This window comes from Centrocercus urophasianus, unplaced genomic scaffold (genome assembly GCF_019232065.1).
Source record: "Centrocercus urophasianus isolate 14NV4802_14NV808 unplaced genomic scaffold, USGS_Curo_1.0 seq_10, whole genome shotgun sequence".
NCBI classification, from domain to species: Eukaryota; Metazoa; Chordata; class Aves; order Galliformes; family Phasianidae; genus Centrocercus; species Centrocercus urophasianus.
The window spans coordinates 11,179,371-11,190,785 of NW_024884142.1; the positions used below are offsets into that span (position 1 = coordinate 11,179,371).

Consider the following 11,415-nt stretch of genomic DNA (forward strand, 5'->3'; position numbering starts at 1 on the left):
CCCCCCCCCCCCCCCCCCCCCCCCCCCCCCCCCCCCCCCAAAGAGAACAAGAAAAAGAAAAATGAGTGCTTTCTCTTACTTATCAAAATTGACTTCTGTTAACTCAGGATAAAACAGAAGGCACCACCCTAGAGCACACATGAACATGAGAAAGGCTTCCTTTCAGTTGCTCCAGCATCCTACCCCTCACTCCTCATTGAGAAGAAAGAACACAGCAGGGGAAAATAGCTTTTGCCTCCACTTTCTCATGTATTTGATATTGCATCAGCTGAATTTAGATGAGGTTCTAGGAACAAAAGAAAGCTACTTGACTGCTGCTCAATCTTTCTGAACGCAGCATGTACAGCACCTCAGAAAAGTGAGCGAGGAGATAGAACTCAGCTGGCATTAAGGGATGCCTATTTATCAGGATCATTTTGCTACCAGACCTCAACCTAGCAGAAGTTACAGGCAGGCCCTTGGGTGGGATTCAGTCATTCTGGCTGAGTTTCTGAGTCTGAGAAAAATCATCCTCAGCTCCCCGTATAATCAAGTCGGGGAAAAGCACCTTTCTGTGACAATTAATTTCACCCTAAAACAGATTGGATAATTGGCTCTCTAGAGGCATGCATTCATCTCCCAGCATTGTAGGTACGTGAAGCTGGGTGACGGAAGCCCCCACATCACTACTGGCTAAGTCTATCTATATGAGGGCTAACAGCAGCCTGACTCCCCTGCTGCAGGTACACATCACCCTCTCCTTCTTCATGCTGTCACCAATCGCAATCTGATCCCATACTGAGCTAGCATGGGTAGCTAAGCCAGCAGAAAACCATTCGTCTTTTTGCAGTGTTATTTTTCAGTTGATTTAGTTGCTTGGCTCCTGGAGAGGAAAAAATGGCCATCCATTCCTGCAAAAAAATGCTGCCAGCCCTCTGCAGGAGCCCAGATAGCCTTCAGTGTGTTATAAAACTGTCCCCTCACATGCTAGAGGCATACAGAAAACAAAAAGACACATAAGTGAAAGAAACAATGGGACTAAATTCACAAAAATGTGAGGGAAAAAAAAGAGTGGGTGCATAATTTAAGATTGGGATTTAAGATGTGGCAAAATACCAGGCTGCAGTGGAAAATAATATCCAGCAAAAGATACGGAGCATTTGAGATACAGCAAGATGAGACATTTTGCAGTAGCATTCAAGCCAGAGTCATGGAAACGATCCAAGAATATTATCCTCAAATGACAAGGACATGCTTCTTGGAATGATATCCTCAATGTAACAAATCACCATAGTACAAAATCTTGCATTTGGACTGAGGCAGCAGCATCAATGCAATTTCAACAAAATATTGTTTTTATTCTCAAACTGAGAACCTGCAGGAATCAAATAACATTTGACATGTGAACCAATGCTGATACTTTCATTATCAGCCGGGATCTCATTATCCCAGATGCCTGGCAAAGGTGGGAAATAAATTATACTGGTGATACAAGGACTAAAAACACCTTCAGTAAAATGGCCAAGTCTCTACATCGGAGAAGAAGCATCGTGGGGAAGAAGCAAGCCTCACAGGGAATACAGCCAAATGTCTTCACTGGATAAGTAAGCAGAAAAGGATAAACTTAATAACAATAGTGATGTTGAATAGATTTTCACTCTTAAGACTTCTGAAACACTTTTCTAAGTGCAGATGCAGGAAAGAAAACAAAGGAAAGGAAACCCTACAAAAACAGTTCCCCAGATTAAGAAAAATAAGTGATTTGTATATAGAAATAATTGTAGAAGCAAAAAATATGGGGAAAAAAATGTGCAAATCTGATGTGTCCTCGTAAAAGCATATGCTAAATAATGCTGTCCCTGCAGATGACTACACATTAATGAAGTCCTCAGAAGATAGAAGTATTCTTACACTAGGATGCTACAGTAGACTTTGGCCAATCAGTCTACATCTTTGCCAACAGATATGATCCTGCTTAGAAGACATGTCAAATGGAAGCCAGCTGAAAGAAGATATTCAGTGGTAAACAATTCCCAGTGCAGCGATTATACCACAGCAATTGCACTTCGAGTCCTCTGTCACACACAAAGATTTAAAGAATGAAAATACAAGTGATTGCATTCAGGCCAGAGGTGCTTTTGACAATTTGGTCTCATTCTGAAAAAGAAATGTGAATTCAGAAAGATATAGATAGAATGTATATAAAAAAATTGCAAACAAAGCCATTTAAACTGAAGGTGTTACTTCCCTTACCCACATGCCAGGATGCTTCTTCTGCCAAGAGATTCCTTAGAATGACAACTCCCTTTGGGAATTTTTTATTAAATTCCTTTCATCTAACCAACCACCCTGAGAGATTCCTCTCTATTAATAAGTATGTTTCTAGGGAGGAATATAACAACTCATTTTAAGTAAGTGATAACTACTGGCATTTCTACCTGCTTTTGAGCTCAGCAAATTCTCTAACAATAGCCATAGATGCATCTCACACAGCCAGAACATGACCAGAGGCCATTCGTGCACACATTAGAAAAGTGCACATCAGCTATGATCACTTGGACCTGCAGATACCTCTTTTGTGTATGTGTTCAGCATTTATAGAACATTTACAACAGCAGAAGCTAATGCCAGAGTTCTGATTATGCAGCTTCAAGCAAAAGAAAAGACTTCAGAGGAGGTATTAAAGGCAGTGCTAACCTTGTCCTGGCTGAAATCCCAACATCTGCCAGCTGACACAAGCAACAGAAGGATGAAAAACAAGAACAACAAAAAAAGACTTGCCACAAAATTATTCAGTGCTGCCAAAGGATCAACTCTGAACATGTTATATCCATGTATCCAGTGCTGCAATGGTGACATTTAGCATCATCATCCCTAAAATCAAGGAACAACTTGATGCAAGTAAACTCAGTCTAGATGGACAAATGTGTTTAAAGAGGGTTGCTTAGAAGACAGAAAATTATTACCAGACTCAATAAGAAAGCTTCTGACCCTAGAATCAAGTGCCAACAGATTTACTTGACAGGCCAGCATGGACATGTGCCTTTAGAGCTGAGACAGTAACATTCATACTCACTGCATCATGATGATCCTTGCACAAGCTTGACACATGACATCCAGAAACTATACTCGGGATTTGCAAAGAATGGAATGCCCGACTGTTCTCTTTTCAGGTGAAAGGTTTTCAAATGAACAGTAAAACCTCCCTAACATTTATAGTACACTGTTGAGTGTTGTCTAAGATCCCATTGCACTCATCGCACTGCAGAAGTAGCAGTGGACACTGTCTGCTTGAAATCACGCATGAAAATCAATTTTATTCAGAGCACTTCAGGAACATAACTCATTTATTTATCTTTCCAAAGCTTGTGAAGATAATATGGTTATCTCCACATTTGTCTCTCACATTTTAAATGTAAATAGTCCAATCTGAATGATTCTGGAGACACATACTCATGACTCAAAGATATTTGGAAGCTGGTGAAAATCAGCACATTCTACCTAAGAACGTCACAAAGACTTACTTAAATCAGGTTCCTCTCCACTATATATCAATAAAAAAAGATATCTGGGAATACTCCGTGAAGATATCTGCCTCGTCCTTTTGAAGATTGCCCTTGATAATAAAAACAGCAATAATTTTAAATGCGCCATCTCACTTTCTCTCAATTGGTTTTGAATTGAGTTCATTGCACAACTCCACAGAAATGTTGCAAATGCATCTGTGGATACTGCTGAGAGCACAGATGCACAGCTCTTCTCTTGTTCAACATCTCTCTTGCTCCCAGTATGTTTCCATAACACTTTTTGCCCAAAATTCCACTAAGCAGTCAGCTATCAGGGAATCCACTTTCTTGTTAATATCCTTCTGATGACAGACCTCAGTGAGAGACATTCTTCTTCTATGCAATCAGACTTTTTTTTGCTTCCTATGCTAGGCCTTTATTACATTCTTGTCCCACGATTTATTTTGACTAGTCCTAACTACCATGCCATCCAATATTGCCAGTTATTTCATACATACATTATTTAACATATTTATTTTACGTATATATAATGAAGACCCTTGTTTTGAATCCCAAGCAAGAGGTGATATCATAGAAATCCTTCTCTGATGACAAAGTCTTACATATATTAAAATGTCCTTAGAAATGAATGATTTATGAACTCTTGTCTTGTAAAAGAAAGCATCATGTAGAGAGACAAGTACTACTTCAGACATGCTTTGTTGATCAGCCTTTGCCATTTGGATGCTATCAAAATGTTCCCAGCATTCACATCAGATGGAGATGAAATCCACTTGTGAATTGAGGTCTCTTAGACCTCTAAGGGGTCTGCCAAGGACACTTATATGCACAACTTTTATGAGCAAGTTTCAGCATCTGCTAAATACCCCAGTCCCATCACAGGAGAATTTGAAGGAATCCACAACTAAGCCTGAAAAATCACTGAAAAAAATCAACCTGAAAATCTGAGAGAGCTATCTGGATGATTTCTTATTATTTGTGCTCATTCCACAATTACTGTATCATACTAACAACACCGAGTCACAGAATCGTAGAATCATCTTCCTTGGAAAAGCCTTCAAAATCACCAAGTTCAACCATCAGTCCAACCTACCCAAGTCCTGTCCCTCAGCTACATCCCTTAGTGCCACATCTACACAACTCACATGTCTCCAAGGATGGGGACTCCACCACTGCCCTGAACAGCCCCTTGCAGTGCTTGATTGCACTTTTTATGGAAAAAAACTCTTTCTAAGGTCCAACTTAAAGCTCTCCTGAAGCAACCTGACACTTGCTCACGTCCATCCTTAAAAGCAGGCAAAGAAAGATGGGCACCTGGAAGCTAAACACAACCATGGACACAACTTCATTCCTAATGGTCCCCACCCAAAAATAGGCAGAGTTGAAGCAGATGTTCTTTCTACTCTTCATCTGTTTTTCCCCTTTCTCACTTCACAATTCCCAGATGAGATCTGATCAAGTCAACACTGGCAATGCTACTAATGAAGCAAATCCTCTCTAACCTTCTCCAAACAAGAGACTGGGCCAGCAACGAAGAATTCAAGCAGCTGCAGGCCCACAGACATATAATGCTCCTAAAGGCAAATCACCAAGACCACGAATTGCTAGAAATGGCATCTAGATGGAAGAGACAAGACCAGTAATTTCTAACGCATAAGGTTCCCATTGCTTTCCTTTCTTTTTTTTTTTTTTAAACAGTTTACCTACCTTACAAAATCCAGTCATACCCTGTAATTGCAGCGTTCAGCTCCAAGTACGTAAAGTGCAATATTTTTAGTGCAAAAATTGGCAGTCTTGGAAATACTTATAAATGTTCTCTCCCTTGTATGGGTTTTTGCATGGGTAAAAACAACAGAAGATTTTTAAGCCTTTTACTGACACATCTAACCCTCTTAAAGGGTCACACTTGCAAGGTCCACAGCAAATAGGGTGCTATGAAGCTCACACACAGCTACAATCAAGCATTCAAATTTTAAGCTAGCCATTACCTACTAGTATATGGGGCGGCTTCTCCTGCTTTTAATTCCCTATGAGCCCAGCCCATGTCCCTTCCACAACAGTGCATCTGACAAAATACAGCACAGTGCTCCTTGCACCAAGGCACATCACAGCAGCAAGTCCTTGTGCACGGGGCCTAAGGGAAGTGTGGTTCAACCATAAAGGCCAGCCAGTAGTGAAAAGCAATGCAAAGCACTACAGCTCCCAGGAGACACTGTGAGTATATTTTTGGCTAAACTCTTCTGGTTTTCAGCCAAAATACTTTGACAAAAGGACTAAACTACTCTGAAAAATTGACACTCCTCTTCAAAAAACTGCTTCATCAAAAGCCTTTCCACTTCAAAATGATTCTAGCTCAAGTTTTGGGCAGCCCTTAAGCTGACTAAATGGAGCTTTTGAAATAGTGTAAAATCACTCAAAAGTAATCAGAAAAACAGCTCTCAAAATGACGTACAATCTGTAAACTACACTGTGCAATTCCCTGCTGGCTGCAGGGCTACGCCATATTTAAAATGCCATTTTAACTATGACTTTCAGTTACATATTCTGTCTCCTTATGCCAATTTGCACATGACTGAAAAGCATGAATATGGCCCTCTGTTTACTAAACTACTTACTCTCACGGTCAAGCTTGTTTAGACCAAAATTCTATACCTTCGCAGATTCTAATTTTCATTTAGGATTCTTTTACACTACTGCCACCAACTTGATCTGGTTTTAACTGTATCAACTCTTGATTACAGTGGTGTAGTCCTTACTGAATCCACTGTCATCTGCTTCATTTCAGCAATGTCAGTCTTTATTCCCTGCCTCGCAGATGTATTAAAAATTTACTTTTTAAAGTGGAAAATAACCAGCTGCTGGGAAGTACAGCTACAAGGAAGGAGAAAAGCACTGAGTATTTCCAAAAGTTAAACTGAGATATCAATTATCTGTTATAGAAAATGATAACAGCCCCTTAATAAACGCAATAAGTTTCAGTCACATGAAAAATTAAAATATACTGCTTTGTCCTTTGTTACTCAAAGAAAGGAATTAACTCTTGCAATGGCATTTTTACATTTTCAATAGAAACACTGATTAGGAATTCTGTGCTCTAACCCACATGGGTACTTCTGAACAGAAAGGTCCAACATTAACAGCTTGCTCTGTTCTAGCAAATATTTCTCTTACCTTCCCCTGTTGTGTGGCCATTGCCAGTCATGTTTTGCTGCTTACAAGACAGTCAGCCAACAAACATCCTTTTTTTCCTTTATGTTCTTCTAAAGAATGAAAGTATAAAAGTCACTTACCTTACGGTTGCTGAGAAAACTGCAGAACACTCTGTGCCTGCAGGGACACTGCACAGATGAACCTCATTGCTGCTGTTTACAGAAGTCTGACAGTTTTTAATTTGAAAGAGGTTGTCTTTTGCTTTTCGACAGTTCAACAAATCAGACAACACAGTTGCAAGTGTTATCTGTAAACAGCTTCCTGTTTGAAATAGATCAGCTGTCCTGCAGGACAATAATTAGGAAAGAAGTGTGGGAAAGCTGAAGAGGTCCATGATGTAAGCTTTTTATTTTGGGAATGTACTTTTTTGGGAATGCACTCTTACTCTCCCCTCCTCCTCTCTAGCAGAGAACCCCTTTTTAACCATTTAGATCTATTCAGCTCTAAGTTATGCATGCACACTGCGCTTTTACAGCACTTTCCCTCCTTTGCTTAATTCCTAACAACTGATAGTAAAAACACACAGTGTGCAGCACTGAATATGATCATGTTACGTGGATAATTAACATATTTTCCTTACTGACACTCTCCCTATTTTTGCAATTGGATGTAGCATCCTTGACTTGTTGAGTAAAAAACATGAAACTTCCAGAGCCCACTCAACACTCCACAACATTAACATTGTTACCCACATTGTTTTTTTTAAGAATACCTTTTGATATCACTTGGTATTAGTGCAAAAAGGAGGAAAAAAAACCAGAAATCCTTCATCATAGCTTCTAAACATTTGTACAACTTTTTCCTCTTAATCAGCTGAACCGTCTCATACATTCCCCAAAATAGAAATCATAACATCAGAAAGATTTTGAAATGTGGAACCAGAGAAAGCTGTGATAGCATTATGTGTGTGTGTTTGTTGGCCTTCTGATTCGTTCTCAAGGAGTTACAGGTCCTCTCCATTGTAGATTTTGCTACAGGTGGTTGTGGTGCACTTTGCAACCCCAGTTGATATACTTCTCCCCCTCTCCCATAGAAGACCCCTCCCAGCACTCTTCTCCTAGCCCTGAGTATGCAGATTCCTTCCCACCAGGGCTCCCATTTCAAGCTCCACCACCTCACAGCCGAGCAACTTTGTTGATGAGGGAAGAGTTCTACTGGCAGAGCAATCCCTTGCTCTTCTGGAGAAGAAAATTTGTTCAACCAGCAAATCCCCACCTCCACGAAGCCTGTAGATTAACAGGCAGCAAGGGTACAAACAAGACAGCAGTGCTGCAGCTGTCACTGCTGTCACAGCAGTGCAGAGGTAGCACTGCTGCCCATTCAGGAATTGCCATAGTAAGGGCAGAGCCTTTCCTACACCACTCTGTTGTCAGTTGGGGCTGCAACCTGGCTAACTTTCCTTCATCACTATCAGCTTCTGGATTTTAACAACACCAGTCACAAGGTGTTAAGAGCTGATGCTCACTTCCAGATGACATCAATAAAAATGAGAAAATCATGGAACGAACATAACTGCATAAGCACTGCACAACTCTAACTTGAAAGCAGTTTCATGTGTACAAGCACTGTTAGATGAGTAGGATCAGAAGGCAATAACCAGGACTGGGCCCTTGCAGCACTCTGTTGGCAGCAGCTTGCTGAGAGAAACGTTTGATGTAAAGAATGCAGCCAAGTGACTGCAGTCCAAGCCTTTGAAGATCATATTACGATGGCAAAGCAACAGCCATTTACATACATATCTACTCTCCCTATATAAACAGGCAAATAACTGAGGCCAGAAACAGAGTTCAAGGGAGACAGTGCCATTTCAGGGAAGGTTAGAAAAGGTAGAATTGAACACTAAGCAAAGAGAACTGAAAAACAAATGTAAATGCCCAGAGTTCAAAACTGAAGGCCAAACACTGCAGATGTAATAGAAGTGTATTTGTTAAAAAAAAAATGAGAAAATAAGTGTATTGTTTTAACTAGGAGAATAAAAGAGGTGTGTTCCTCCTACTGCTGGACAATAGCATCCCTCAGCCACAGAGATGTGACTGGAGGCTGCATAGCTATGCTAGGACCTCACCTGAGCTGGACTGCTATGGGCAGATTGGGGTGCTGCTTCCCAGGCTATGCCAGAGCAGCTTAAGTGTTCACCTTCCATCTTCTCCATCTAGCTCTGTCCCTTTCCATAGCTTAGCCAAACCAACAACGGCTATTAGGCCTCATTAAGTCTCAGTAGCTGTTGGCAACTGAGCAAACATAAATAGGCCAGCCTGCAAACTATGGCAGTTCAAGAGCTCGTTCACAAGTTTTTCAGCCACCCTTGCTGGTGGAGGGACAACCCTGAGGCTTGTGTATATAAGAAATGCACGCAACCTAGATCAGCTATCTCAGCTCAGTCCACAACAGACATTCACTCAGCTTTCAAAATCAGGTTATACACCATGCTGACAAAGAATATGAGAATCCAAATATGAGAATATTTGGACTGAAATAGTTCAAGCAAACAAACAAAAAACAAAAGCTTTTTTTTTTCTTGAAACAACAGGGAAAAATGCATTTATACATTCTCTGAGCCTTCAGGCAGATTCTTCTGCTCTCTCCACAGAGAAATTGCATTATCCCTATCCGTAAGAGGATTAAATATAATATTCATTGAAAAACACGGTATCCACTTGAAAATATTGTTTTGGAAAGACAAAGGCCTAGAATTCTCTCCTCAGTTTGGTAAAACATCCAAGAGCGTCAAAGAATCACAGAACAGCCGAGAATGGAGTGGATCTCTAGAAGGTGCTCTTGTTCAACTCCTGCTCAAACAAGACAAGTGACATTCTAGTTCAGATTTTTAAAGGATGAAAATTGCCAATACCCAAACTCTTTAATAAAAAGACAAAAATTCAAATTCAATTGCTGGATTTAAAGAGCATCACAAGTTGTGTCACAAATACTGTTCCACTTCTTGAAAATAAGAGCAGCCTCCCTAACCAGCCCTTGGTAAGCCTCCCAAGGCAAACTCCAAAAACAGGTAAGAAAATGCAGCAGATCCACTTTCCATGGTACAGATCTGCACATCAGAGTGCTGTGTGGACTCCCATTTTTTGTTCCTTACTACAAAGTGATGCTTCCCTTTTCCTTTGGCTTCACCTAATAATCATTCAGCTAAGAAAATAAGAAATAATTTTATTACATGTAAAAATGGGGGAAAAAAAGTCTGTGATCCTGCCTCTATGAAGATATCCATACGTACCTCATTCCATTAATGGAGCCAGAAAGGGCAGACACAACCACTTTAGTCTGATGAACAGGAAAGAAGAGGAAACATGACCCTTAATGTCTTTTCTGATAGCATATCAGATGTAGGTGGGAAAGTTCACCACAAAAGCAGCAATGAAGGACATTTTTGTTTTTGTTTTTTTTTCATACAGAAGTGTAAGATCTAGCTTTCTAAGCAGCATTCACTCCAGAAGTTGCAATATGACTGCATTTTGTTATTCCCTGTCTCTTAATTTGAAAGAATCTCTCCAATGCCTGGCTCTACTTTTTGTCTGTCCAGGAAGAGATCACATCCAAACCAAAAATGTAAGCAAAGACCAAGTTCATGATCACCAGAGGAATCTGAACATCCATACATCTACTGGCCCCAGTGAGATGCATCTTACAGCCCTGAGGGAACAGGCTGATGTAGTTGCCAAGCCACTCTTGATGATATTTGAAAGGTTATGGCAGTCAGGTAAAGTCCCTGGTGACAACAAAATATGCAATACTGCACCCAATTTTAAGAATGGTAGAAAGTACGACCCAGGGAACCACCTGTCAGCCTCAGCTTGGTGTCTGGGAATTTGACTGAACAGATTCTCCTGGAAGTTATGCTTAGAGACAAAACTTGAAGCTGATCAAAGACAACAAGCCTGTCTCCAAGGGCAAGTTATCCCTGATCAAGTCAGTGGCCTTCTACAATGGCATAACAGCATCAGTGGACAGGGGAAGAGCCACTGATGTCATCTACCCAAACTTCTATAAGGCCTTTAACATGGTCCCCCACAGCATCCCTGTCTCCAAATTGGAAATACATGGATTTGATGAGTGGACTGTTTGATGGATGAAGAACTGGCTGCAACACTGCACTCAGGGTGATGGCCAATAGCTCAATGTCCAGATGGAGATAAGGGACAAGTGGTATCCATCAGGGATCAGTACTTGGACAGATGTTCTTTAATATCTTCATCAGCTACATCAATATTGAGATCAAGCACATTCTCAGTAAGTCTGCAGATGATACAAGCTATATGGTGTGGTCAACATGCCTGAGAGATAGTATACTATCCAGAGACCTAAACAGGCTTCAGGAGCAGGCCCAGAACCTCATGAAGTTCAACAAATCCACATGGGAAGGTCTTGCATCTGGGTCATGACAACTCTACCATCAGTAAAAGCTGCAAACAAAAGGATTGAGCACAGCCCAAAAAGGACCTGGGGGTACTGGTGGGTGGCAAGCTGGATACGAGCCAGCAATATGACCTCATAGACCAGAAAGCCAATCGTTTCCTGGGCTGCATCAAAAGAAGTGTGATCAGCAGGTTGAGGAATGTGATCCTGCCTCTCTGTGCTGGTGAGACCTCACCTGGAGTACTATGTCCAGATGTGGAATCATCAGTACAGGAGAAACGTGGATCTGCTAGATAGCATCCAGAGGAAGGGCACAAAAATGATCCAAGAC

The 11,415-nt window shown here is 40.9% G+C and overlaps 1 protein-coding gene across 3 annotated transcripts in view; it reads right to left on the minus strand.

The window, feature by feature from the left end:
- COLEC11 (collectin subfamily member 11) overlaps positions 1–7,046 on the minus strand; it is a 34,048-nt gene extending 27,002 nt beyond the window's left edge. The window contains exon 1 of one of the 3 annotated variants that reach the window (XM_042828643.1): positions 6,797–7,046. The gene's annotated coding sequence lies outside the window, so the exon portion shown is untranslated. Of the gene's footprint in view, positions 1–6,677; positions 6,736–6,796 lie in introns of those variants that run through there. The other 2 variants (XM_042828661.1, XM_042828652.1) reach the window with 2 other exon arrangements.
- Between the last annotated feature and the right edge of the window lie 4,369 nt (positions 7,047–11,415).